Source organism: Bos javanicus, chromosome 12 (genome assembly GCF_032452875.1).
Source record: "Bos javanicus breed banteng chromosome 12, ARS-OSU_banteng_1.0, whole genome shotgun sequence".
NCBI classification, from domain to species: domain Eukaryota; kingdom Metazoa; phylum Chordata; class Mammalia; order Artiodactyla; family Bovidae; genus Bos; species Bos javanicus.
Window position 1 is genome coordinate 50,228,277 of NC_083879.1, and position 26,114 is coordinate 50,254,390.

The 26,114-nt window shown below is 41.5% G+C and overlaps 1 non-coding gene across 1 annotated transcript; it reads left to right on the top strand.

The window, feature by feature from the left end:
• Positions 1–22,198: 22,198 nt before the first annotated feature.
• TRNAG-CCC (transfer RNA glycine (anticodon CCC)) lies at positions 22,199–22,270 on the top strand. The gene has a single exon. It is a non-coding gene; the product is annotated as a tRNA-Gly (tRNA).
• The last annotated feature ends 3,844 nt before the right edge of the window (positions 22,271–26,114 follow it).

Sequence of the window (26,114 nt, forward strand, 5' to 3'; positions counted from 1 at the left end):
CTCAGGAACTTTCGCTAAAGACTAGCTGTTTCTGAATCATCCAAAGAGAAGACTAGCACCTCTGTGGTTACCTTCTAAAAACATTCTTTTTTTTTTTTTTTTAAACTTTTGCTAATTACCACCCTGGTGGCTCAGTTGTAAAGAATCCGCTGCCAAGGCAGGAGGTTCAGGTTCAATCCCTGGGTCAGGAAGATTCCCCTGGAGAAGGAAATGGCAACCCACTTCAGTATTCTTGCCTTGGAAATCCATGGACAGAGGAGCCTGGTGGGGCTCCAGTCCATGAGGTCACAAAAGAATCGGACACAACTTAGTAACTAAGCAGCAACTAAGCACAAATGATCCCAAGCAGAGAGCCCACAGTAGAAAAGGCATGTTTAATGTTAAAGGACAAAAAGCATTCTGACACCTGTTAAGATGGTCAGGAAGCCTTTCTCAGGACTACTGCAATGGGGTTACCGCCATGGAAGAGACAGATGGGGCTCAACACCAACTACGACAAGGACAAGTGGAGATTCATAGCCAAGGAGCAGAGTGAAGGGGTCGGTGGATGGAAAATTACAAAGAAAAGACATCAAAAGTAGGGAGAGTTTTGCTAAATCTACTTAACAGGGTCCTTGCTGAGAGCAGACCAGCGTGACCAGATATCAAAGGTGATCAGAAAGCAAGAGTAGGGATATTTTCTCCAAACTGACTCGGCAGGGTTCCTGCTAAGACTGGTCTTGGAAAGGACAAGATGTAGAAACCTGAGATGAAGATCCAGTCAAGAACACTTGCATGCATGTGTGTGTGCTAAGTCACTTCAGTCGTGTCTGACTCTTTGCCACCCTATAGACCATAGCCCCGGAGAAGGCAATGGCAACCCACTCCAGTACTCTTGCCTGGAAAATCCCAGGGACGGCAGAGCCTGGTGGGCCGCCGTCTATGGGGTCTCACAGAGTCGGATACAACTAAAACAACTTAGCAGCAGCAGCAGCAGACCATAGCCCACCAGGCTTCTGTCTGTGGAATTCTCCAGGCAAGAATACTAGAATGGGTTGTCATGCCCTCTTCCAGGGGATCTTTCTGCCCCAGAGATCAAAGGCATGTCCCTTACAACTCCTGCATTGGCAAGTGGGTTCTCTACCACTAGCACCACCTGGGAAGCCCTGAAGAAAGCTTAAAGGAGCCTAACTAAAGTTTTGGAGAAGGCAATGGCACCCCACTCCAGTACTCTTGCCTGGAAAATCCCATGGATGGAGGAGCCTGGTAGGCTGCAGTCCATGGGGTCGCTAAGAGTCGGACACGACTGAGCGACTTCACTTTCACTTTTCACTTTCCTGCATTGGAGAAGGAAATGGCAACCCACTCCAGTGTTCTTGCCTGGAGAATCCCAGGGAGAGAGGAGCCTAGTGGGCTGCCATCTATGGGGTCACACAGAGTCGAACACGACTGAAGTGACTTAGCAGCAGCAGCAGCAACTAAAGTTTCATCAAGGAGAGATATGTTTTGGTCAGAAGGTAATTAATGGAGAGAAACAACATGGAAAACCCCCCTTTCCAAATACTACATACTAATATACTGATACTGGCTCCTACTACCAGCTTTCATTACATAGGTGACCCCATCTTTATCGACAGTATTCCATCCTTATATTAGTCATTTTAAAGGCTACAATTTGCCTTGCACATATTCATGGGCAGGTATTTCTGATATGATTTCAAGGAGAACAAGTCCCTTTTTAAGGAAAGAAGAATAGGCTGTGCTGGGGCACTAATGGATTGCAGTGGGAAGCCCACTGCTGAGCATTCTGTCTGCAGGGTGCTCAGCTGGGCAGTGCTCAGGAGCCCAGATGCAAGCTTCAGACAGTCGTCTACAGGCAGCACCATCTGCTTCCGTGGGAATCTCCCCAGGCACTGGGTTGGCAGCTTCAGGGTGGTGGTGAGATTGGCCCTGTGGGGAGCATGTTGCTGGGAGGCTGTCGAAACTTTTCTCAACACTTGAGAGCTCATTTCCTATCATCTACCAGAGTCAGCATTTGACTAGACTTCTTTCAGGACAATAGCAGACTGTTGAGTTCTCCTTAGCAGGAACTTAGCAGAAAGTAAAACTGAGCTCAGTTATCTCTCCTTACTATTGGGAGAATCATGTTTCTCCCTTTGGGGCTTCCCTAGTGGCTCAGGCAGTAAAGAATCTGTCTGCAGTGTGAGACACCAGGGTTTGATGCCTGGGTCAGGAAGATACCCTGGAGAAGGGAATGGCAACCCACTCCAGTATTCTTGCCTGGGAAATCCCATGGACAGAGGTGCCTGGTGGGCTACAGTCCATGAGGTCACAAAGAGTCAGACATGACTGAGCAACTACTTAGACTTCAATTTGACTCCTGGAAGATTCATATTTCTTCCTTAGGAAAGTCAAATGCAATGTGCCTCTAAGGATGTTCCACAGACCTCAAGTTTTCGCAAAATGCTCCAAGAAAAAAAAGGGTCCAAAAGCCTAATAAGCTTGAAAATGCTGCCTATCACATCTCCTTCTTAGAGATTCACCATGCATGTTCAGTAGTAATGCCCCTACAGTTAAAAACAATCCCTTTAGGGACTTCGGTGTCCCAGTGGTTAGGAATCTGCCTCCCAATGCAGGGGATAGGAGTTCGATCCCCGGTTCAGGAGGATCCCACATGCTGTGAGGCAACTAGACCCACATTCCTCAACTAAAGAAAAACCTGCATGCCATATTGAAGAGCCTGTGCTCCACTCAGAAGTATCCCGTGAGCTGCAACTTAGACTCAACACAGCCAAAAAATCAAATACATATTTTTTAAATGTCTTTAACGTGGTTTAATCCAATTTTTCCCAAATTTAGAAGGACACAGAATTTCAACTTAATTAAGCTACATGGCAACATGTAAAGAGTGTAGCTTGCTCCCAGAAAAACGATTATCAGAATACAGCCAGGCACAATCAATCATCAAAAGGCCTTGGTAGCCTTGGGGCAGCCAGTGAGAGTCGCACAAAAAAGGACAAATGTCTTCCGTTTCTTTTATTTTTTGTGGTTGTCAGAATATGGTGTGTATTTTATGAGATGGGGAGAATTCATTTACTCTTCTTTTCTTCATTTCAAGAAATACTCACCATGGCCCTGCTGACCCCACCACGGGGCCAGGTACAAGCCATCCAAGTCACATGGCCATAGATTTTACTCAAACCAGAAAGACACACATGAAAGAGGTATTTATAATGAAATGCAATGAGGGTTACCCTGGAGTCAGCATTTGCCTGTGGGTGTTGTCTTTAGAAGTCTTCCTGATTAGTGAGAGCTCACCTCGTCTGGAGACCGGGTAAGGCCTCTCACCAGGAAGACTTCTTCCAGCACAATGAGGCAGCGACAGCAAATACATCCATTGGATGTTGGCTCAGAACAAGGGGAAAGGCACTGCAAGCAAAGATAAAAAATGAAGAACCGATCGTGAGTGCTTCTGTGGACTCGAAACACAAAAGGCATGACAGCCCACCACTGCGTTTAGCAACTCAACAAAACTCTGCAAAAGGAGCGTAGACAATCTTAAAGACAGAGACCATTTCAAATAATTTGGTATTCTCTTCATCACTTAACTATGCCAGGCATATCATAGACACATTATGAATTTTAAACAAAACATAAAACTGTAATTCACAGAGGTACTAGTAATAAAGCTATCACACAATAGGCATTCAATAACTATTTTTAGGAATGCACAAAACTCCATTTGTTTAATTTTACAGATTATTACCAAGCCAGATAGCTATAGGAGCAATGGCTCTGCTATATCCAAGACACTCCCCAGCACCCAGCTACAGTAAAATCCTTGATATATAAAATTCAAAGTCATTTCCTGTGTCATTTAGAATCTTTCACTTCATAAAAGAAACATTTCATTTCCATACATCAGGATCATTTGCAGCTTTACAATTTTAAAAAGTTATTTTTAAAAGATCAGATCAGATCAGTCGCTCAGTCGTATCCGACTCTTTGTGACCCCATGAATCGCAGCACGCCAGGCCTCCCTGTCCATCACCAACTCCCAGAGTTCACTCAAACTCACATCCATCGAGTCGGTGATGCCATCCAGCCATCTCATCCTCTGTCGTCCCCTTCTCCTCCTGCCCCCAATCCCTCCCAGCATCAGAGTCTTTTCCAATGAGTCAACTCTTCACATGAGGTGGCCAAAGTACTGGAGTTTCAGCTTTAGCATCATTCCTTCCAAAGAAATCCCAAGGCTGATCTCCTTCAGAATGGGCTGGTTGGATCTCCTTGCAGTCCAAGGGACTCTCAAGAGTCTTCTCCAACACCACAGTTCAAAAGCATCAATTCTTCGGCGCTCAGCTTTCTTCACAGTCCAACTCTCACATCCATACATGACCACTGGAAAAATCATAGCCTTGACTAGACGGACCTTTGTTGGCAAAGTAATGTCTCTGCTTTTCAATATGCTATCTAGGTTGGTCATAACTTTCCTTCCAAGGAGTAAGCATCTTTTAATTTCATAGCTGCAGTCACAGTCTGTAGTGATTTAGGAGCCCAGAAAAATAAAGTCTGACACTGTTTCCCCATCTATTTCCCATGAAGTGGTGGGACCGGATGCCATGATCTTCGTTTTCTGAATGTTGAGCTTCAAGCCAACTTTTTCACTCTCCACTTTCACTTTCATCAAGAGGCTTTTGAGTTCCTCTTCACTTTCTGCCATAAGGGTGGTGTCATCTGCTTATCTGAGGTTATTGATATTTCTCCCGGCAATCTTGATTCCAGCTTGTGTTTCTTCCAGTCCAGCGTTTCTCATGATGTATTCTGCATATAAGTTAAATAAACAGGGTGACAATATACAGCCTTGACGAACTCCTTTTCCTATTTGGAACCAGTCTGTTGTTCCATGTCCAGTTCTAACTGTTGCTTCCTGACCTGCATACAAATTTCTCAAGAGGCAGATCAGGTGGTCTGGTATTCCCATCTCTTTCAGAATTTTCCACAGTTTATTGTGATCCACACAGTCAAAGGCTTTGGCATAGTCAATAAGGCAGAAATAGATGTTTTTCTGGAGCTCTCTTGCTTTTTCTATGATCCAGCGGATGTTGGCAATTTGATCTCTGGTTCCTCTGCCTTTTCTAAACCAGCTTGAACATCAGGAAGTTCACGATTCACATATAGCTGAAGCCTGGCTTGGAGAATTTTGAGCATTACTTTACTAGCGTGTGAGATGAGTGCAATTGTGCGGTAATTTGAGCATTCTTTGGCATTGCCCTTCTTTGGGACTGGAATGAAAATTGACCTTTTCCTGTCCTGTGGCCACTGCTGAGATAGCTCAGATTATAAAAATTGAGAACGTAACAGAAAATCGTATTTGTTGAGCCTCTTACACGCCAAGCAATTTGCTCAGATCTATACGTTTAATCTGTGCATCCCTTGAGGGTGATGGTAAAGTTTACTCAAATTGCTTCCTGTAACCCTAGTACCTGGTGCTATGCTGGTCCTAGTAGGGGCAGGGTAAAAATTTGTAGAATGGAGGAAAAGGAGAATAAATGAATTTTTCCCATTTCACAACACAATGCTCAAGATAAACCTGTGAATGAGATACCACACTCTCAGACACTTTCAGGAAGATATTGTCTTGAATCCGTCTCAAGATTGCCCAGTGTTGGAGCTAGAGGTGTTCCGTGAAACTTCTTAATTGCCTCCTGGGTAATGGTTTACTTCATACTGCTATTCTACATGAAAGAAGCATTAATAAGCATATCTACTTCACCTTGTCAATTGTAGTTTCAAATTTCTAGGTAACTATGTATTTAAGCTCTTGGTAAAGATTTGTAGCAGTCATGGTTCAATACATGCAGGATATTATCCTCCATAACCATAAAAATGTATCTCCTCCTACTCCACACCTTAACTACTATCTCTCCTTTTCTTACCTTGCATTGGGTCAGCTGCTCTGACTCTCCTTATACACATAAATGCACACATGTGCACACACACTGCTTCCCAGTGCTTTATCTAAGGCAAGTTCCCTGGATACTTTGATTCTAAATCTTAAATTTGACTATGGGGAATTATAAAGCTCAGAAACAAACAAACAAACAAAAAAACAGCAATTGAGCAGGGTAGGTCTCCTGCCATACTGCTAGTTAACTTTCCCAGTTTTACTTAAATCTTCTCCTTATTTTACTAATTAAAATTAAAGGCCTCCTCACCTTATTTATGCAACAGGATACCTCCTTCCTAGTACCTCAGATACGAGGTTACTTATCCTGCATAGCCAATGGGATCGTCCCTTGACTATCACATCCTTTGTTTTGAGAGATGCCTGACACGGCAATCACTGCAGCCATTAGAAGGTTTAACCCTTTAGCCAAGAAAGGTGGACTTTTCTTCCTAGAAACTGAAGTTTTGCATCGCAAGCTTCAGGGTTTTTTGAATGCCTCCATTAGGGATGGATTATTTAGCAGGTACATTAGAATTCTTCTAATAATGTACACCAATGAATTCTGTTGAGTACTGAATAAAAGAAAACCCGATTTGACTTTCTTAAAATTCTATTCAAACAACCATAGGTGAGAAATTAAATGAACATCTCATATCTGTGCATATATCAACTCTCTCAAAACACAGAGTCGAATTGCCTGGATCGAGTACAATCTATTTTCTCTCTTCTGTATGAAAGAGAAGTGTTAATGAGTACAGAAATGTCTCTCAAAGTCAGGCAGCCAAAAGGAGGAGGGAAAAATTAAGATGAGGAAAATTCTCATCAAGACTTTTGCTCCCTGAAAAATTAAGGAGTGACATTCAGCATGAAAGGCAGGCTTTGCAAAGAATGGATTTCTTTGCCCACACATCTTTACATGACTGCTCAAGACTGAGATGTGGTCTTTCCTCCCCTCAGAGGGACAAACGAACAGGTGAGTGGGAGTCTCCCAGACTCCCCCTTCGGGAATGGGCAGTAATTCCCCTCTTTGAAAGAGATTTAGTTCTGGGAAATCTATACATCAAGGAAGACAAGGCAAAAATCCCAGTTGTTTCCTGCAAACTCAGAGCGTTCTGTGCCCTTTGTTAAAAGATACTGATGGAGTAGAGGCTGCAGTCATCTGTGGCCACCTCCTGTCGGGTGATTGATGTCACGGCGGCGTGTGTGGCCTGGTGGGCTGGCAGGCTGGGGAGGAGCCCGTGGCTCCCGCCCTGCAGCGCCTTGGAACAGGATGGATGTGTGGGTAGAAAAAATCGACAGCTATAGAAAACAGACTGATGGTGGAAATAAATCGATAATGATTTTAAGAAAATTAAACCTGGGTTGAAAAGGGGTGAAAAGCACCTTTGAAAGCCCTAAGGCTCTAAGTAGCAGAGAAGGGGGCTAAATTTAGGACCCCTTGGTGTTTTGAGTTTTTTTTTCCCAGTAACCAGCGCTTTGATTCCATGTGGACTTTCTCTAACTCCTTATCTGCTCATTATCTCAGATGACAGGGTTCTGGGCCTTCACCATAGAAACAATTGCTCAGAGAAGAGAAGTAAATGGAGGTGGACCTGGGTTATCTTTTATTTGTATCTGTGGGCTTTAAAGAATTACTAAATGAAAGTCGTAGGGTTCTGTCAGGGACACACACACACACAGAGCAGCCCAGAGACATTTTTACAAAAGAAGGAAGGACACAAACACTGTAATCATTGAAGATTTCCTCTTCCATGTCTGTGGCCACCCAGTCATCACGTGTTACCCTACTGGCCCCCCAAATAACTATTTTCAAGACATGCATGTAAGTGAATGAAGAACAAATTCTGAGGAACACTCAACATTGAAATCCCTCCCCAAATGACACAGAAAAGCCCCTTAATAACATTTTAACTAGATTTACATGCTTTGTAAACCCAGCCCCACAAATTAAGGCCTTTATTTTTATTAGCACATTGATGATCCTCAGAGATATAAATATCTTTTGGCTGGAAAAATCTCTCCAGTGTTCCATACAATTCCTCAGAACAGGAAATGATGTGACTCCCAAAGGCAGTCCTGCCTGCTCACAGAAACCCACAGAAAGGTTCAAATTTGTCCTAGCCCCTGTTCACAGCTCTGCCTGCTCCATCTGGCGGTGAGTGCGGGGGGCCTGGGGTCTGGCACCATGAGGAGAGCTCTTTAAAAGACAGTGTGTTGGCCTCGCTGTGTCTGGTCTGCCCCAGACACATGCCCAGGTGCCATGCATGCATACTAAGTCTCTTCAGTCGTGTCAGACTCTTTGCAAACCTATGGACTGTATCAGTTCAGTTCAGTTCAGTTTAGTCGCTCAGTCGTGTCCAACTCTTTGTGACCCCATGAATCGCAGCACGCCAGGCCTCCCTGTCCATCACCAACTCCCGGAGTTCACTCAGACTCACGCCCATCGAGTCAGTGATGCCATCCAGCCATCTCATCCTCTGTCGTCCCCTTCTCCTCCTGCCCCCAATCCCTCCCAGCATCAGAGTCTTTTCCAATGAGTCAACTCTTCACACGAGGTGGCCAAAGTACTGAAGTTTCAGCTTTAGCATCATTCCTTCCAAAGAAATCCCAGGGCTTATCTCCTTCAGAATGGAATGATTGGATCTCCTTGCAGTCCAAGGGACTCTCAAGAGTCTTCTCCAACACCACAGTTCAAAAGCATCAATTCTTCGGCTCTCAGCTTTCTTCACAGTCCAACTCTCACATCCATACATGACCACTGGAAAAACCATAGCCTTGACTAGACGGACCTTTGTTGGCAAAGTAATGTCTCTGCTTTTCAATATGCTATCTAGGTTGGTCATAACTTTTCTTCCAAGGTGGTAAACCCCTCAAACAGCATGTGCTGATTACCAATGGCATCTCTGGTTTGGCTCCAGGCATCTTACAAAGCTTGTCTTTTCCTACTATCCAACTAATGAACAAAGCAATCCTACAAGGTAGGCAGGGCAGGTATATTTGCTGACCACATAATTTACATACTCCTTAAAATGCTAAGTGATTTCCCTAAGGCACCACAGCTGAGGCAGAGTTTGTATGAGAACTCAGGCTCTGATTCTTGGTCCAGTGTTGTTTTGGCTACAGGCTTGCCCTGATAGCTCAGTTGGTAAAGAATCTGCCTGCAGTGCAGGAGACTCCGATTTGATTCCTGGGTGGGGAAAATTCAATGGAGAAGGGATAGGCTACCACCTCCAGGATTCTTGGGCTTCCCTGGTAGCTCAGCTGGTAAAGAATCCACTTGCAATGTGGGAGACTTGGGTTCGATCTCTGGGTTGGGAAGATTCCCTGGAGAAGGGAAAGGCTACCCACTCCAGTCTTCTGGCCTAGAGAATTCCATGGACTAGTCCATGGGGTCCCAAAGAGTTGAACACAAGTGAATGACCTTATTTTCACTTTTGCTTCCCACACTCTACAAGAGGAGGCTTGAACTATTCTCAGGACACAGAAAGAACAAGCTCTCCCCTAGGACAGCGAGGCAGATAGACTGAATTTTGTCTCTCTTCCTGATAAAGCTCAGTGGCCATAACAAAAAAGAGTGAAAGTATTAGTTGTTCAGTTGTGTCCAGCTCTGTGCATCCTGTGAACTGTAGCCTGCCAGACTCCTCTGTCCATGAGATTTTCTAGGCAAGAATACTGGAGTGGGTTGCCATTTCCTCCTCCAGGGGATCTTCCTGACCCAGGGATAGAATTCCGGTCTCTTGCATCTCCTGCATTGGCAGGCAGAATCTTTACTGCGCCACCCAGGAAGCCCCATGTTAATGAATACTGGAAAGTACTCACAAGGGTCCTTTAAGAGAGAAGCACAAAGATCAGAGGAGGCCATGTAACCAAGGAAGCAGACCCTGGAAAGATATGAGAGAAAAAGAGACTGGAAGATGCTAGCTCTGAAGACGGAGGAAGGAAGGGGGCCATGAGCCAAGAAACCCAGGCAGCCTCAAGATGACAGAAAAGGCAAGAAAATGGATTTTCCTCCACAGCCTCCAGAACAAATGTACCCCCACCAACATGTTGACTTTAGTCCATCAATATCTCTGTCAAACTTGTGATCTGCAGAACTGTAATATCATAAATTGGTGGTGGTGGTTTAGTCACTACGTCATGTCCGACTCTTATGACCCCAGGGACTGTAGCCTGCCAGCCTCCTCTGTCCATGGGGATTCTCTAGGCAAGAATACTGGAGTGGGTTGCCAGTTCCTTCTCCAGGGGATCTTCCCCACCCATGAATTGAACTCAGGTCTCCTGCATTGCAGGCAGACTCTTTACCAACTGAGCTACGAGGGAAGCCCCTAATATCATAAATTCAGATCAGATCAGTCGCTCAGTCGTGTCCAACTACTTAGTATTGTACTAATTCATGAAATTTGAGGTAATTTGTGGCCAAAGCAACAGGAAACTGATATACACCATGTGCCAGTGTTCCCTCTCAGTATAAACAAAATGTGTTTCCATGAGCGAAGTGAAAGTCACTCAGTCATGTACAACTCTTTGCAACCCCATGAACTATACAGTCCATGGAATTCTCTAGGCTAGAATACTGGAGCTGGTAGTGTTAGGTAGTTAGAATAGGAAAAAGGAGTCCAGAATGGCAGTGGCTAAAAGACAAGGAAGGGAAAAGCCCTAGAAAATAGAATAAAGGAAGGTCCGAGGACCAGAGTGAGGACCTTGGGTAAAACAAACAGCCTTCCTGGCTAGCCCAATTTACATAGGGTAGGCTCAGGGGGAGGAGAAAAAACATATAAAAAGAGGAGGCAAAATTGGGTGGGAGGCCTCTCTTCTCTTTGCGTCTTTTGGGTTGGCATGCCCTCACACCACGAGGATGTAATTTCCTTTACTTTCAAAATAAAATGGAGCTGTAACATGGAGTTGTACCACTGGTCCATCCAAGGGCTGTAACACTGGTCTGTCGCCTCAAATTTTTGTTGCAATGAGACAGAACCGAGGAAATTACAAACTTCCCATACAGTGCCTTCTCCAGGGGATCTTCCCAACCCAGGCATCAAACCCAGGTCTCCCACATTGCAGGTGGATTCTTTTACCAACTAAGCCACAAGGGAAGCCCTTCTGTTTCTGTGAAACTGGAACTAAGCCCACCACTTGCCATCTTGACCCACTGACATTTGAAAACAACTGCAAAAGGTAATGATTTTTACTTACAAGAAATAACAGGGAATATTTACTGCTTCAGTTCAGTTGATCAGTGGTGTCCAACTCTTTGAGACCCAATGGACTGCAGTATGCCAGGCTTCCCTGTCCATCACCAACTCCCAGAGCTTACTCAAACTCATGTACAGCAAGTTGGTGATGCCATCCAATCATCTCATCCTCTGTTGTCCCCTTCTCCTCCAATTTCAGTCATTCCCAGCATCAGGGTCTTTTCCAATGAGTCAGTTCTTCACATCAGGTGGCCAAAGTATTGGAGTTTCAGCTTCAGCATCAGTCCTCCCAATGAATATTCAAGACTGATTTCCTTTAGGATGGACTGGTTGGATTTATTGCTTAGTATGAACCATATGGTCCATCTAGTCAAAGCTATGGCTTTTCCAGTAGTCACGTATGGATGTGAGAGCTGGAGCATAAAGACTGAGTGCCAAAAAGTTGATGGTTTTGAACTGTGGTGTTGGAGAAGACTCTTTGAGAGTCCCTTGGACTTCAAGGAGAGTCCCTTGGACTGCAAGGATCCAGTCCATCCTAAAGGAAATCAGTTCTGAATGTTCATTGGAAGGACTGATGCTGAAGCAGAAACTCCAATACTTTGGCCACCTGATGCAAAGAACTGACTCACTGGAAAAGACCATGATGCTGAGAAAGATCGAAGGTGGGAGGAGAAGGGGATAAAAGAGGATGAGATGGTTGGATGGCATCACTGATGCGATGGACATGAGTTTCAGTAGGCTCCAGGAGTTGGTGATGGACAGGGAAGCCTGGCGTGCTGCAGTCCATGGGGTCACAAAGAGTTGGACACGACTGAGTGGCTGAACTGAACTGATGGGCCATTTTATGTTCTAGAATCTGTGTGTGTGCGTCATCTCACTGAATCCTCACCATAAACCAAGTTACTGTGCCTCACGTCCCCCCGATATAAAATAGGTACAACAAAAGCACCTTTTCATATTGTCTGTCATGGTGATCAGCCTCCCAACCCGGCCCCCAGAGATCACAGTGATACTTTGATTCATAATATGAAATACATATTTGATCTTTGACCCCTTCCCTGGCACAGAGCTCCCAAAACACTCAGAATTTCCTAATTGATTGGAGCAATAAGGTAATCTTTTTTTGCATAATACTTGGGTTTGTCCTCGGTTCCTTTAATAACTTGAGGGTGAAAAAAAAAAGACTTTTGTTCATCATAGCAAGCCCCTCACAATCACATCTGAGTTTATGTTAATGGGGTGACTTTTGGAAAGCCTTTAAGGATGGGAGGTGGTTGCCAGGGAAACCGTATGGATTAGAGGGTTGAAAATTTCACACCTTCTCGAATTCCTTCCCACCTGCAGAGAGGATGCTTGAAGTGGAAGAGATCATCCATGACCAATGATTTTATCACTGTGCCTATATAATAAAGCCTCCAGAAATATCCAAAAGGGCAGGGTTCAGACAGCTTCCAGATCAGTGAGCATGTGGCAGTGTTGGGGAGGGTGATGCCCAGAGAGGGCCTAGGAGCTCTGCACCCTTTGCCACATTCCTTGCTCTATGCATCTCCTCCAGCTGACTGCTCCTGAGTTTCAGCCCTTTATTCAATCACTAAATCTAGTAAGAAACTGCTTTCCTGAGTTCTAGCAAATGAATGGAACTGGAGAAGGGGATGGTGGAAACCTCCAATTTTTAGCCAATCAGAAGCACAGGTAACCACATGAACCTAAAAATAGTATGGTCAGAACTGAGGCCTCCAGCCAACAACCAGCACTAACTCATCCAGTGTGTGAATGAACCACCTTGGAAGTTGATCCTTCAGCCCTGGTTAGGCCCTTGGATGACTGTCGCCCCAGGCAAGATCTTGACTATCACCTCATGAGAGAACTCGAGACCAGAACCACCAGGCTAAGTTCTCCCAAAGTCCTGACCCTCAGAAACTGGGAAAGACAGTCAGTATCTGTGATAACTTTAAGCTGACAGTCATTAATTACACAGCAACAGATAACTAACACACTTGTTATGGAATAAAATTAGTTAATATTTTAACCAATATAAAGGGTACTTAAAGTAGTACATGCATATGGTAGGCATTATTTAAGGGTTCGTTAAAAACTATGGATGCTATGAGCTGGCTTTCTAGGTGGCATGGTGATAAACAATCCACCTGCCAATGCAGGGAAGATCCCCTGGACAAGGAAATGACAACCCACTCCAGTATTCTTGCCTGGAGAATCCCATGGACAGAGGAACCTGGTGGACTACAGTCCATGGGGCTGCCAAGAGTCAGACATGACTGAGCATGCATGTCACATCACATCATGAACTGGATCCTCATAGGTGACGAGATTACAAAGATGACAAACACATAATCCCTGCCCACAAGTAGCTCACATTGAGGGGGCAGGGGAAATTAACATATGCACAACTGATGTGTTTTGCACAGCACAGCTGCAAATGAATTTGAGAAACAGTCAAATGTATGGAAGATTTAATAAGCCATTAAAATGTACATATTTCAGTAAATTTATATCAGCATAAAATGTTTCAACAATTAAAATGAATGTGCCAAGTAGTTTAATTTTCCTGTAATTGTTTTTCTCTCACTTCTACTCACTTGTCCCCTTAAATTATACACCAAATAAATTAAGACTAGGTCATATCTCCATGTATTAATAACTTGCAATTGGTATTTTCAAGGAGCTTTGAATATTAAAATTGCCATTGTTAATTTAGACTATTAATTTCTGCACTCTCTATCTTTAAGCCACGTGTTGAAGTCTTTTAAAAAACATTCAAAGCACTCAAAAGGTAAAATGAGGAATACTTTTAAAGGAAGCTTATTGTGTTCTTTATTTTCTCCATCTCATGAGTCATTTGAAAATTACTCTACCATACCAGGCTTTACCAAAGTGATATTGTAAAACAGGACTATTTTTTTGTGAAACATAAATCAAAATTATCCAGATGAGTCAATGAGAAACACCACATCCATATATAACTCTGATATTTTTGAGCCAAGGTATCCAGCAATTAAGAACACTGATCAGTACAATAAGTTTCTGCAGGTTTTTTTTTTTTTTTTTTAGCACCTACCACTGAGGTTCTCACTACTTTTTTGCAAAGTCTGTCACTGACAGAGACAAAGTCAAAATATTCTTTTCGCTGCTAAAGAGTATATACTGAACATTTATTTTAGCATGTAGAAATGCTCCAAGAAAAGGGAGGGTAAAAAAAGAACACCTGTGACTCTACAAGGACAATCTCCAGTTTCATGGAACACTGACATTGTCGGAGCTGTCGCCTCTTATAATACCTGCCTGCAGTTAATTTGATTTCTCCATTCAAGTTAAAATGAATTGCATAACTGAACAGCGGAATACTTTCCATCTTATTAAGCCAATGAGTACGTTATCCACTGTGCCCTTCCAGTCATCCTAACTGAGCTCTCCACTCACGGCCCAGAGGTTTTAATTGCACAACCAGCTGTTATTGTCACTTGAGGCCCTGTGTGGAGTAATTAGTAAGAAGACACTAAGTCAACCCAAGAGAACTCTGGTAGAATTACATTCTGCCCACAGATGTGCAAATCATTGGTGTGTGTGTGTGTGTGTTTGTGTGTGTATACATGGAGATAGAGACAATTTTAGCCTTCAAAACTGGCTATATTCCTTCACAGCTGTGTTTTGGAATGGGGACAATAAATTCCTGGCCAGAAAAAGTTGACCCACTCAAGTGAATGCTCCAAGTGATGGAGCAGTTCACATGTGTGTGTAGACACGAGGACGAGAGAATTGTGGAAAGATCAGAGGTATGTGAGAACAGCAGGAAATGGAGTCTGGTTAGAGGGAGGCAGGAACTGAATCTAGAGTGGTTCCAGTAGGACTGTGATGAGCTTATATGTGAAGTCAAGGAGGCTGGATTCCAACTTGAATATCACAGCATGAATGTGTGTGTGTTATATGTGTGGTGTGCTTTGGTGTGGGGTTGGGGGGGGAGGTGTATGTGTGTTGGTGAGCAGATCAGATTTGTCTCTTAGAAAGATAACACTGGCAATGAGAAGAGATGAGGATGTACCATGAGAAGTAACGAGCCAAATAAATAATTGGAAATGTTAAGTAGACAAAAAGACTTTACTTAAACCCATTTTTGAGTAATGAAAACATTTCTCATTAAACTAAATAATCTGGAACAATTGGGAATAATTAGGAAGGGTGGGAGGGAGGAAAGACAATAGGGGAAGGAAGAGGAAGGAAAGGAAGAGTATTAATGGGGAAAAGGAACAGAATGGGGAGATTTCTGAAATTTAAAATCAAATATATCTGGTAGTCAACTTTTTTGAGAATGAGTGAAAAGATAGAAAAATGATATCTTGATAATTAGTCTAAGAGAATGGTGAAGGTATCTTAAGGAGATGTAGTTGGATATATGTAATCTGCAATTGAAAATGCAATTCTGGGGCTTAGGGGAGGTCAGGGTTAAAGAGGAAAGATTTAGTCATCATCAGAAAACAGAAAGCTCCTTGTAGTAAGCATTTATTGGGAGGAAAAGATTTTCTCTACCTTTCTAGGTTCTTCCGGCTGCTCTAATAACTAAATTGACACAAGACAAATTAACAGGAAAAATCAAATTTTAATTTTGGCCATAGGGGAATTGCAGCACTTGGAGGATCAGAGAAGTGACCAAAGCAGGCAACTTCTATACCTTTCAGACAAAGAAACAACACATTTGTGAAGAACCATCAAGACAAAGAAGTTTCCACCTGGGAGTAGAAAATTAGGGACCAAGTAATATGAATGTTCGTGCAGACTTCTCAGCCCTAATCTCTCTAACTTCTGTGATAAGGGTGCCTTCTATCCCAGCACAGAGGGTACCTTCACATGAGAAATTTATTTCCTGATTTCGGTAGGACAGAGAGGGAACAGAGTGTCCCTCTTGAACCAGCTGTTTCTTAAGTAACTTTAATTCAAAATAATCACTATACTACTTTGGCATATTTGGGGAACACCTGCCCTCAGTCTTAATACACTCATCCCCTTCTAGGACCTCTGCTATCTTCTTTCTATACATGGTCTCTTTTAATTAAAAAAAAAAACAAAACTTATTAATGAAAAATTACCTTTCACAAATGAACGACCAAGATTCAGGAAGATAAGTAACTTTCTCAAAATCATTAGGTTAGCAAGTGATTACGCTAGAATACCAAATCAGTGGATATTCAGCTTAATTTCTGCTGAATCCATCTTAATTTCTGCTGAGTTAATTTTTCTAAGTATGTTAGAAGACCTCATTCTTTCAGGAGGACTAGCTTCTAGTTAAATCAGAATTGTTTTTTTAAATGTTGCTGTATGATGCAAGGAGCTCAAATCCAGTGCTCTATGACAACCTAGAGGGGTAAAATGGGGTGGGAGGGAGGGTCAAGAGGAAGGGGACATATGTATACTTATGACTCATTCGTGTTGCTATATGGCAGAAATCAATAAAATATTGTAAAACAATTATCCTCCAATTAAAAATAAAATTTTAAAAATAAATAATGTATGGTAAAAAAAATGTTTCACATAAACCTTAAACAGTTCATTTTAACTTGAAGTATTTATGTATATACAGACTTCATACTTTATATCTGTATATATAAAGGTAATTTTATACATATATGCTCTTCATACATATATGAAAAGAAGGGAAAGTGTTAGTCACTCAGTTCAGTTCAGTTGTTCAGTCATGTCTGACTCTTTACAACCCAATGGACTGTAGCACCCCAGGCTTCCCTGTCCATCACCAACTCCCAGAGCCTACTCAAACTCATGTGCTTCATGCCTTCAATTTTTCCAGCATCAGCATCTTTTCCAATGAGTCAGTTTTTCACATCAGGTGGCCAAACTTTTGGAGTTTCAACTTCAGCATCAGGCTTTCCAATGAATATTCAGGACTGATTTCCTTTAGAATGGACTGGTTGGATCTCCTTGCAGTCCAAGGGACTCTCAAGAGTCTTCTCCAACACCGCAGTTCAAAAGCATCAATTCTTCGGCGTTCAGCTTTCTTTATAGTCCAACTCTCATATCCATACATGACTACTGGAAAAACCATAGCTTTGACTAGATAGACCTTTGTTGGCAAAGTAATGTCTCTGCTTTTTAATATGCTGTCTAGGTTGGTCATAACTTTCCTCCCAAGGAGCAAGCATCTTTTAATTTCATGGCTGCAGTCACCATCTGAAGCGATTTTGGAGCCCCCCAAAAATAAAATCTGTCACTATTTCCATTGTTTCCCCATCTATTTGCCATAAAGTGATGGGACCAGATGCCATGATCTTAGTTTTCTGAATGTTGAGCTTTAAGCCAACTTTTTCACTCTCCTCTTTCACTTTCATCAAGAGGCTCTTTAGTTCTTCACTTTCTGGCATAAGGGTGGTGTCATTTGCATATCTGAGGTTATTGATATTTCTCCCAGCAATCTTGATTCCAGCTTGTGCTTCAACCAGCCCAGCATTTCTCATGATGTACTCTGCATATAAGTTAAATAAGCAGGGTGACAATATACAGTCTTGACGTACTCCTCGCTTGTAGCTCAGCTGGTAAATACTCCTCCTGCAATGTGAGAGACCTGGTTTCAATCCCTGGGTTGGGAAAATCCCCTGGAGAAGGGAAAGGCTACCCACTCTAGTATTCTGGCCTGGAGAATCCCATGGACTGTAGCCCAACAGGCTCCACTGTCTATGGGATTCCCCAGGCCAGAATACTGAAATGGGTTGCCATGCCTTCCTCCAGGGGATCTTCCCTCCTCCAAGGGATTTAACTCATGTCTCCCACATTGCAGGCAGATTCTTTACCATCTGAACCACCAGGAAAGCCCGATGAAGAAACACACCTCCATAAATCATACCCATTAATCACATCCATCCTCATTGTCTGTGATTTCCAGTTTGTATTTCTTAAAGAAGAAAGAGAATCTAAAGACATTTGTGAAGCAAAATGAGTACAGATGGTTTTCCCAATATACTTCTGTTACATTTCCCACACCTATTTTGACAGCAGTTTTTAGGAACTCAGGTTTATCAAATCTTTCCAAACATTCAACTTAATTTTCATAAGAAAATAAGAACTTTTCATAAGAAAATTTTCAGAACTTTTCTGTACTCAAAGTTTAACAGTTTATTCAGTATTTAAATAAATATGTCACATAGCAAGTACAATACAATCAGAATTAACTGGTCTGGAAATAAACACAATTTGCAAGTAAGAAGACAAATCAACTATTAGAAGCATATATGTGTTGACATGCATGAAAATTGTGGCCTGCAGTGTACAAGGGGTGCCCAATATTACCTGCACAGCAGGACTTATATACCATAAGAGAATGAGAGCACAGTCAAGCTGGTGAGGCAGTTCAGCAAAAATCTGCTAAGAGTGCTCCTACTCTAGCCTTATGGCATAAGAATTAATATTTGGAATGATAATCCTAAATTATAAACATTTTCAGTACATAAATGACTGTATGCTAAAAAAGAAAAAAAACCAAGAATACCCCATGGGGAATTTAAAATCTAGTCCTTGGCCTAAAAGACCCTTAATCATAAAAGTACGCAAACTAATATCTATTGAATATCCCAGGCACTATTCTAAGTGTTGTTGTTATTGTTTAGCTCTAAGTCATGGCCTACTCTTTGTGACCCCATGGACTGTAGCCCACCAGGCTTCTCTGTCCATGGGATTTCTCCAGGCAAGAATATTGGAGTGGGTTGTCATTTCCTAGTCCAGGGTCTCCTCCGGACCCAAGGATCAAACATATCTCCTGCCTTGGCAGGTGGATTCTTTACCACTGAGCCACCAGGGAAGCCTATTCTAAGTGTTACGCATCTATTATTTCATAAGTACTAGTAAGATCTTCACTTGTCATGCAAAAAAAAAAAAAAATGAAGCACAGAGAGGTAAAACAATTTCCAGAAGGTGACCCATTGAGTAAGTGATGGATAAAACTCAAATCCAGGCTGTACCAGGCTATTAACTCAAGCTATTAGCCACCATCATATATCAACAACTTATCATGTGCTAGGAACTGGACTGTGCCATTCATATAGTGTATCTAATTTTGATCCTCAGATAATACTTAAATATATATATATATATATATATATTAATAGCCTCATTTTACACTGTATGTCATGTCACAGAGATATGAAGTGGAAATTCAAATACAGATTATTTAACTTAAGTTTTCATGTTTTTATGCATCACTATCTCACAGTATTATCTATAAATTAGCATGTACTAATCTGTATGGAAAATCCCTGAAATCAGCAGAGAAGCTAATAATACATATTATATTGCAAACATATACATATTTAAATATATATATATATAAAACTCAAAAATCAGTTGGTATGCTTCAAAGAATCACAGGGTACCATAACACTCAGATTAACTACCCCTGTTCTAAATAATAGAAAACTACTTTCCTCACAAAGAAAATAATTAAGATAAATTTAGACAATTTTATATGATTATAGAAAAATTCAAAATTTATGAAAGTGAAATGAAAATAGGAAAAATTATATCTGTTAGTAGATACAATCTCTGCTAACATTCTTATATAATATCTTCCAAATTTTGAGTGTGTGCATAGAAGAATTTCTCCTACAGATAATGTTTTTAATGTGAATTGGCAATAATGTAATCAAATAATTAGGGTACTTCATGATATTATGAGGAGGAGTGTTTTTGTGACTTTGTGCTTTGTTTATCATCCTTATGGGTGACTAATGTGATGAGAATTTGAAATAAATTCTTACAGAGATGGGAAACATATCTTGGCTTTGTTCCTATCTCTCTCTGGCTGCTGCCTCTGATTTTCTTTGGCACATTCCTCCTCCTCTAACAATTAAATGCTGGTTTGCCTCAGGGCTCTGCATTGAGCACTCAACTCTTTTTACTCTGTATTTTCTCCAAGGTGACCTGATTCACTCATGCAGTTTCCATATTACCTATGATCTGATATTTCCCTCATTTGTATTTCTAGTCCATTCCTCTCCTCTGAGCTCAAGCTCTGATATCTGCAAACATCTCCTTGACATCTCTAGCTGGCGATGTAAAGTCCATCTCAAAGCCAGCTCTTACAGTGCCCCTTACCTCCATTCTCCTTCTTGTCTTTCCTCACTCATGCAGTTCATTAAGCCTGAGCTTTAAGACTCATTTGTGGCATGGCCCTTTCATTCCTATTCCATAGCCAAGCATTCCTACGGTCTATACCTAATTCCTTCAAAATCTGTCTTGAATCTGTCTACATCTCTCCAGGTCTATCTTTGATCAAGTAACCATCTTATCTCAGTCTAGGAGGCAACAGCTTTTAAAAAATTATTCAATTATTAGTTTGGCTGTGCCAGGCCTTAGTTGCGGCATGCAGAATCTTTAGTTGTGGGATCTAGTTCCCTGACCAGTGATCGAACCCTTGGGAGCACTGAGTCTTAGCTACTGGACCACCAGGGAAGTCGCTAGAAAGCAATAGCTTTATGTCATATATTTTTCCAAATAGAAACTGAAAGAATCTTTCTAAAATGAAAATAGATCAAGTCATTCCATTGCTTAAAACCTTACCATAGTTTCCCATTGCACCCAGACTAAACTCCAAACCCCTTAACACAATCCATGTTGTCTTATATGATGAGCTCCTCCTACTTCTCCAACCTCAACCTCATTTCACTCCATATTCAGTTTGCTCCTCTTAAGATACCTTCTTCCAGTTCCTCAGACACAGTGGACCCTCTCCAAAAAAAGAAAAACAATTCTCTATTATCAAAAATTGAACAGTGGCTTCCAGTCTGGACAAGAAGGCACAAACCTGTTTCTCTCTCTTCCTTCCCAAGAGACAATATAAACCTCGAAATAAGGCTGAGAGAACTCTGAACGGTGGTAAGAAGAAAATCTTGTTTGGAACCCCAAGACTGGAAGAACAACACAGAGGCATGATGCCGTGTGCCTCTCCCTGAACAGCACAATTTGTAAGTCACCCAGACCCAGGATGTTTTGACCTTCCATTGTTGTTGTTGTTCAGCCGCTCAGTCGTGTCTGACGCTTTGCAACCCCATGAACTATAGCATGCCAGACCTCCCTATCTCTCACCATCTCCTGCGGTTTGCCCAAGTTCATGCTCATTGCATTAGGGATGCCATCCAGCCATCTCATCCTCTGACACCCTCTTCTCCTTCTGCCCTCAATCATTCCCAGCATCAGGCACTTTTCCAATGAGTTGTCTGTTCATACTAGATGAGCAAAATACTAGAACTTCAACTTCAGAGCATCAGTCCTTCCAGTGAGTAGTCAGGGTTGATCTCTCTTAAGATTGACTGGTCTGACCTCCTTGCTGACCAAGGGACTTTCAGGAGTCTTCTCCAGCACAACAGTTCGAAGGCATCAATTTTTGGCATTCTGCCTTCTTTACAGTCCAGTTCTCACAACCATATATGACCACTGGGAAGACCATAGCCTTGACTATACAGACATTTGTAGGCAGAGTAATGTCTCTGCTTTACAACACACTGTCCACATTTGTCATCACCTTCCTGCCAAGAAGCAATCATCTTCTGATTTAAAGGCTACAGTCACCATCCACGGTGATTTTGAAGCCCACAAGGAGGAAATCTGTCACTACTTCCACCTTTTCCCCTTCTATTTGCCATGCAGTAATGGGGTCAGATGCCATGATCTTAGTTTTTTTAATATTTAGTCTTAAGCCAGCTCTTTCACCTCATGAGAAATGCCAGGCTGGATGACTTACAAGCTGGAATCAAGATAGGCAGGAGAAATATCAACAACCTCAGATATGCAGATGAAACCACTCTAATGGCAGAAAGCCAAGAGGAACTAAAGAGTCTCTTGATGAGGATGAAGGAGGAGAGCGAAAGAGGCAACTTTGACCTCTTATCCAGCACCAAAAGCCAGGTAGTCTCCTTCCTCCCCCTGAAGCAAAGGGAGTCCCTCTGACAATATCAAGCAAAACCAGAAGAATAGGCAAGAGAGATCCATCAGGAGCTCAAGTAACAATAAATGGCCTGAGAAGCCATTCTCCTTTTCCACTGAGCCTAAACCTCACCTTTTTGGGACTTCCCTGGTGGTCCAGTGGATAAGACTCCATACTCCCAATGCAGAGGCCCAGGTTCAATCCCTGGTCAGGGAACTAGACCCCACAAGCCACAAGTAAGTGTTCACATGCCACAACTAAAGAACCTGCATGCCACAACAAAGATCAAAGATTCTGCATGCTGCAACTAAGACCCAGCACTGCCAAATAAATACATAAATAATTTAAAAATAATAACATAATAAAAATAAAACTCCCCTTCCCCACTGAAAGATACCAGCTACCTAGGGGTACTGAAAGATACCCAGGGGTGCTGAAGATGCCAGACACCGAGGGGTGCTGAAAGAGGAAGCCAGGCACAGTAGGTGGCATGGTCCAGGATGCCCCCTTGACCCCAGAGGCCTGAGACCCCTCCCCCAGCTAGAATATACCTGGCATCCCAGCCTGGGGAACCCTCTCCATCCCCTCAGCAAGCACCAGCAGGTACCAGCCCCTGCAGCAAAAGATAAGTCAAGCTGATCGAAATAACAGTGCAACAACTCTGAAAATTAAGCTCTGATTATAACAACAGCTCCCCTAAAAGCAGGCTGGGATCTGCATGCTAAACAGCAGGACAGTCTGCCACTAAAGAAAAAATTTCCAAGGTACAACTGCATTCCTTGGCTCATGGAAGATGGCTTCTTCCATCTTTAAAGAAAGCAGCATTGCGTCTTCAAAACTCTCTGACTCTCCAGCTGCTTCTGTTATCACATCTCTTTATATAATTCTCTGCCTCCTTCAGTAAGAACTTTTGTTTTTATATTGGACCCACTGGTTAATGCATGATGTTCTTGCCATCTCAAGAGCCTTAACCTAATCACATCTTCAAAATCCCTTACTTACTCACAGGTCTCAAGGATTTGAACATGGATATCTCTGGAGGGTGGGGTGTGAGGAACATTCTGCTTTCCATACCAACAGATTGTGATAAACCATTCTGTATATCATAATACTCAAAGCAACCACTATAAAAACCCTATAAAGAAATACATTGAGAACCACAATAAACAGACATAAAAAGATATACTTGGAAACACTATAAGTAACCAAGATGCTATCATAAAAAATAGTCAAGTAATCTACAAGAAAACAAAACAGAGAAACAGAATAAAAACAAGAAGGAAAGAAATGGAAAAAAAAAAACATTAAAAAAGCAGACAAACACTAACATATCAATATTACCTTATATATAAATAGCCTAAATGCACCAATTGAAAGACAGCAATTGGCAGAGTAGATTTTTCAAAATGACCCAACAAGTGCTGTTTCAAAGAAACTTACTTCAAATTCAATGACAGGTATACTGAAAGTAAAGGGATGAAGAAAGTTACGTAAAAGATACAGAATCATATAAACATTACATTTAAAAGGAGTGGCTATATTAACATTTGATAAAGTAGATTTTAGAGCAAAAAAAAAAAAAAAAATGACCTAGAGACAGAGAAGGACATAATGATACAAGTATCAATACACCAGAAAGACACAGTAATCCTAACTGTATACTCAGCAAATAGTAGAGTCTCAAAATACTTGAACCAAAATCTGACAGACTCACTAGACAGATAATTGGCAAAGATATAGGAAATCTGAACACAGTCAACCAACTAAACCTAATCAACGTACATGGAAAGGAAGTGGCAACTCACTCCAGTATCCTTGCCTGGGAAATCCCATGGACAGAGGAGGCTGGTGGGCTATAATCCATGGGGTTGCAAAAGAGTCAGACAGAACTTAGCGACTAAACAACAACTACTCAAAAACAGCAGAATATATATATATATATATATATATATATATATATATATATATATATTTTCATCTAAACCATATCCTAGGTAAGAAAACAAACTTAAGCAAAAATTTAATTAAACAACATACTTCTAAATAAGCTATGAATAAGAGAGGAAGTCTCAAAATTTTAAATACATATAGAATTTAATGAAAACAAAAATGCAACATATAGTTTCTAAAGTGATGCTAAGGAGATTTATGGTATTAAATGCTTATATTAGAAATGAAGAGAGGTCTTAAATTAGTAATCTAACTTCCTACCTAAAAGAAACAAACACAAAGAGCAAAAAACCTAAAACAAGTAGAAGGAAGGAAATAACAGAGAAAGATATTAATAAAATTAGAAACAGAAAAACAACAAATAAAACCAATGAAATAGCAAGCTAGTTCCCAAAATATCAATAAAATTGGTAATACACTAGGAGGACAAAAATAAAAAGAGAAATTACATAAATCACTAAATATCAGAATATTATTACAGATTCTGCAGTCAGTAGAAAGATAATAAGGGAATATTGTGAATAACTTAATGCACATAACTTCAATAACTTCAAATAAAGGGACCAATTTCTTAAAAAAAAAAAAAAACTATCAAACTTCAACCAAGATAAAATAGATAACAAAAACAAAGACAGAAAGAATAAAGAAAATGTAGGCCAATAGATCTCATAAACATAGATACAGAAATCCTTAAAAAACAACAGTCTGAATCCAACTATGTATAAAATTGTACACCATGTCCAAATGGAATTTGTTCTAGATATGCTAGGCTGGTTCAACTTTTGAAAATCAGTCAATGTCATCTACATCAACAACCTAATGAAACAAAATCATAAGGTCATATCAATCAATACTGGAAAAGCATTTGACAAAATCTAATACCTTTCAATGATAAAATATTCAGCAACTAACGAATACAGTGCTAATATTTCAACTATCTACAAAAAAAGTAAAGGTGGAAAATTCTGAAAGAGATGGGAATGCCAGACCACCTGACCTGCCTCTTGAGAAACCTATATGCAGGTCAGGAAGCAACAGTTAGAACTGGACATGGAACAACAGACAGGTTCCAAATAGGAAAAGGAGTACGTCAAGGCTGTATATTGTCACCCTGCTTATTTAACTTATATGCAGAGTACATCATGAGAAACGCTGGGCTGGAAGAGGCACAAGCTGGAATCAAGATTTCTGGGAGAAATATCAATAACCTCAGATATGCAGATGACACAACCCTTATGGCAGAAAGTGAAGAGGAACTAAAAACCCTCTTGATGAAAGTGAAAGTGGAGAGTGAAAAAGTTGGCTTAAAGCTCAACATTCAGAAGACGAAGATCATGGCATCTGGTCCCATCACTTCATGGGAAATAGATGGGGAAACAGTGGAAACAGTGTCAGACTTTATTTTTTGGGGCTCCAAAATGACTGCAGATGGTGACTGCAGCCATGAAATTAAAAGATGCTTACTCCTTGGAAGGAAAGTTATGACCAACCTAGAGAGCATATTCAAAAGCAGAGACATTACTTTGCCAACAAAGATCCGTTTGGTCAAGGCTTGGTTTTTCCTGTGGTCATGTATGGATGTGAGAGTTGGACTGTAAAGAAGGCTGAGCGCCGAAGAATTGATGCTTTTGAACTGTGGTGTTGGAGAAGATTCTTGAGAGTCCCTTGGACTGCAAGGAGATCCAACCAGTCCATTCTCAAGATCAGCCCTGTGTTTTTTGGAAGGAATGATGCTAAAGCTGAAACTCCAGTACTTTGGCCACCTCATGCGAAGAGTTGACTCATTGGAAAAGACTCTGATGCTGGGAGGGATTGGGGGCAGGAGGAGAGGGGGACAACAGAGGATGAGATGGCTGGATGGCATCACTGACTCGATGGACGTGAGTCTGAGTGAACTCCAGGAGTTGGTGATGGACAGGGAGGCCTGGGGTGCTGCGATTCATGTGGTCACAAAGAGTCGGACACAACTGAGCGACTGAACTGAACTGAACTGAATAGCATACTTATTAGTGAAGGACTGAATGCTTTCCCAACAGATTTGGGAGCAAAGCAAGAATGTTTACTCCCACTACTCTTATTCTATGTAATACTGAAAGTTCCAGTCATTGCA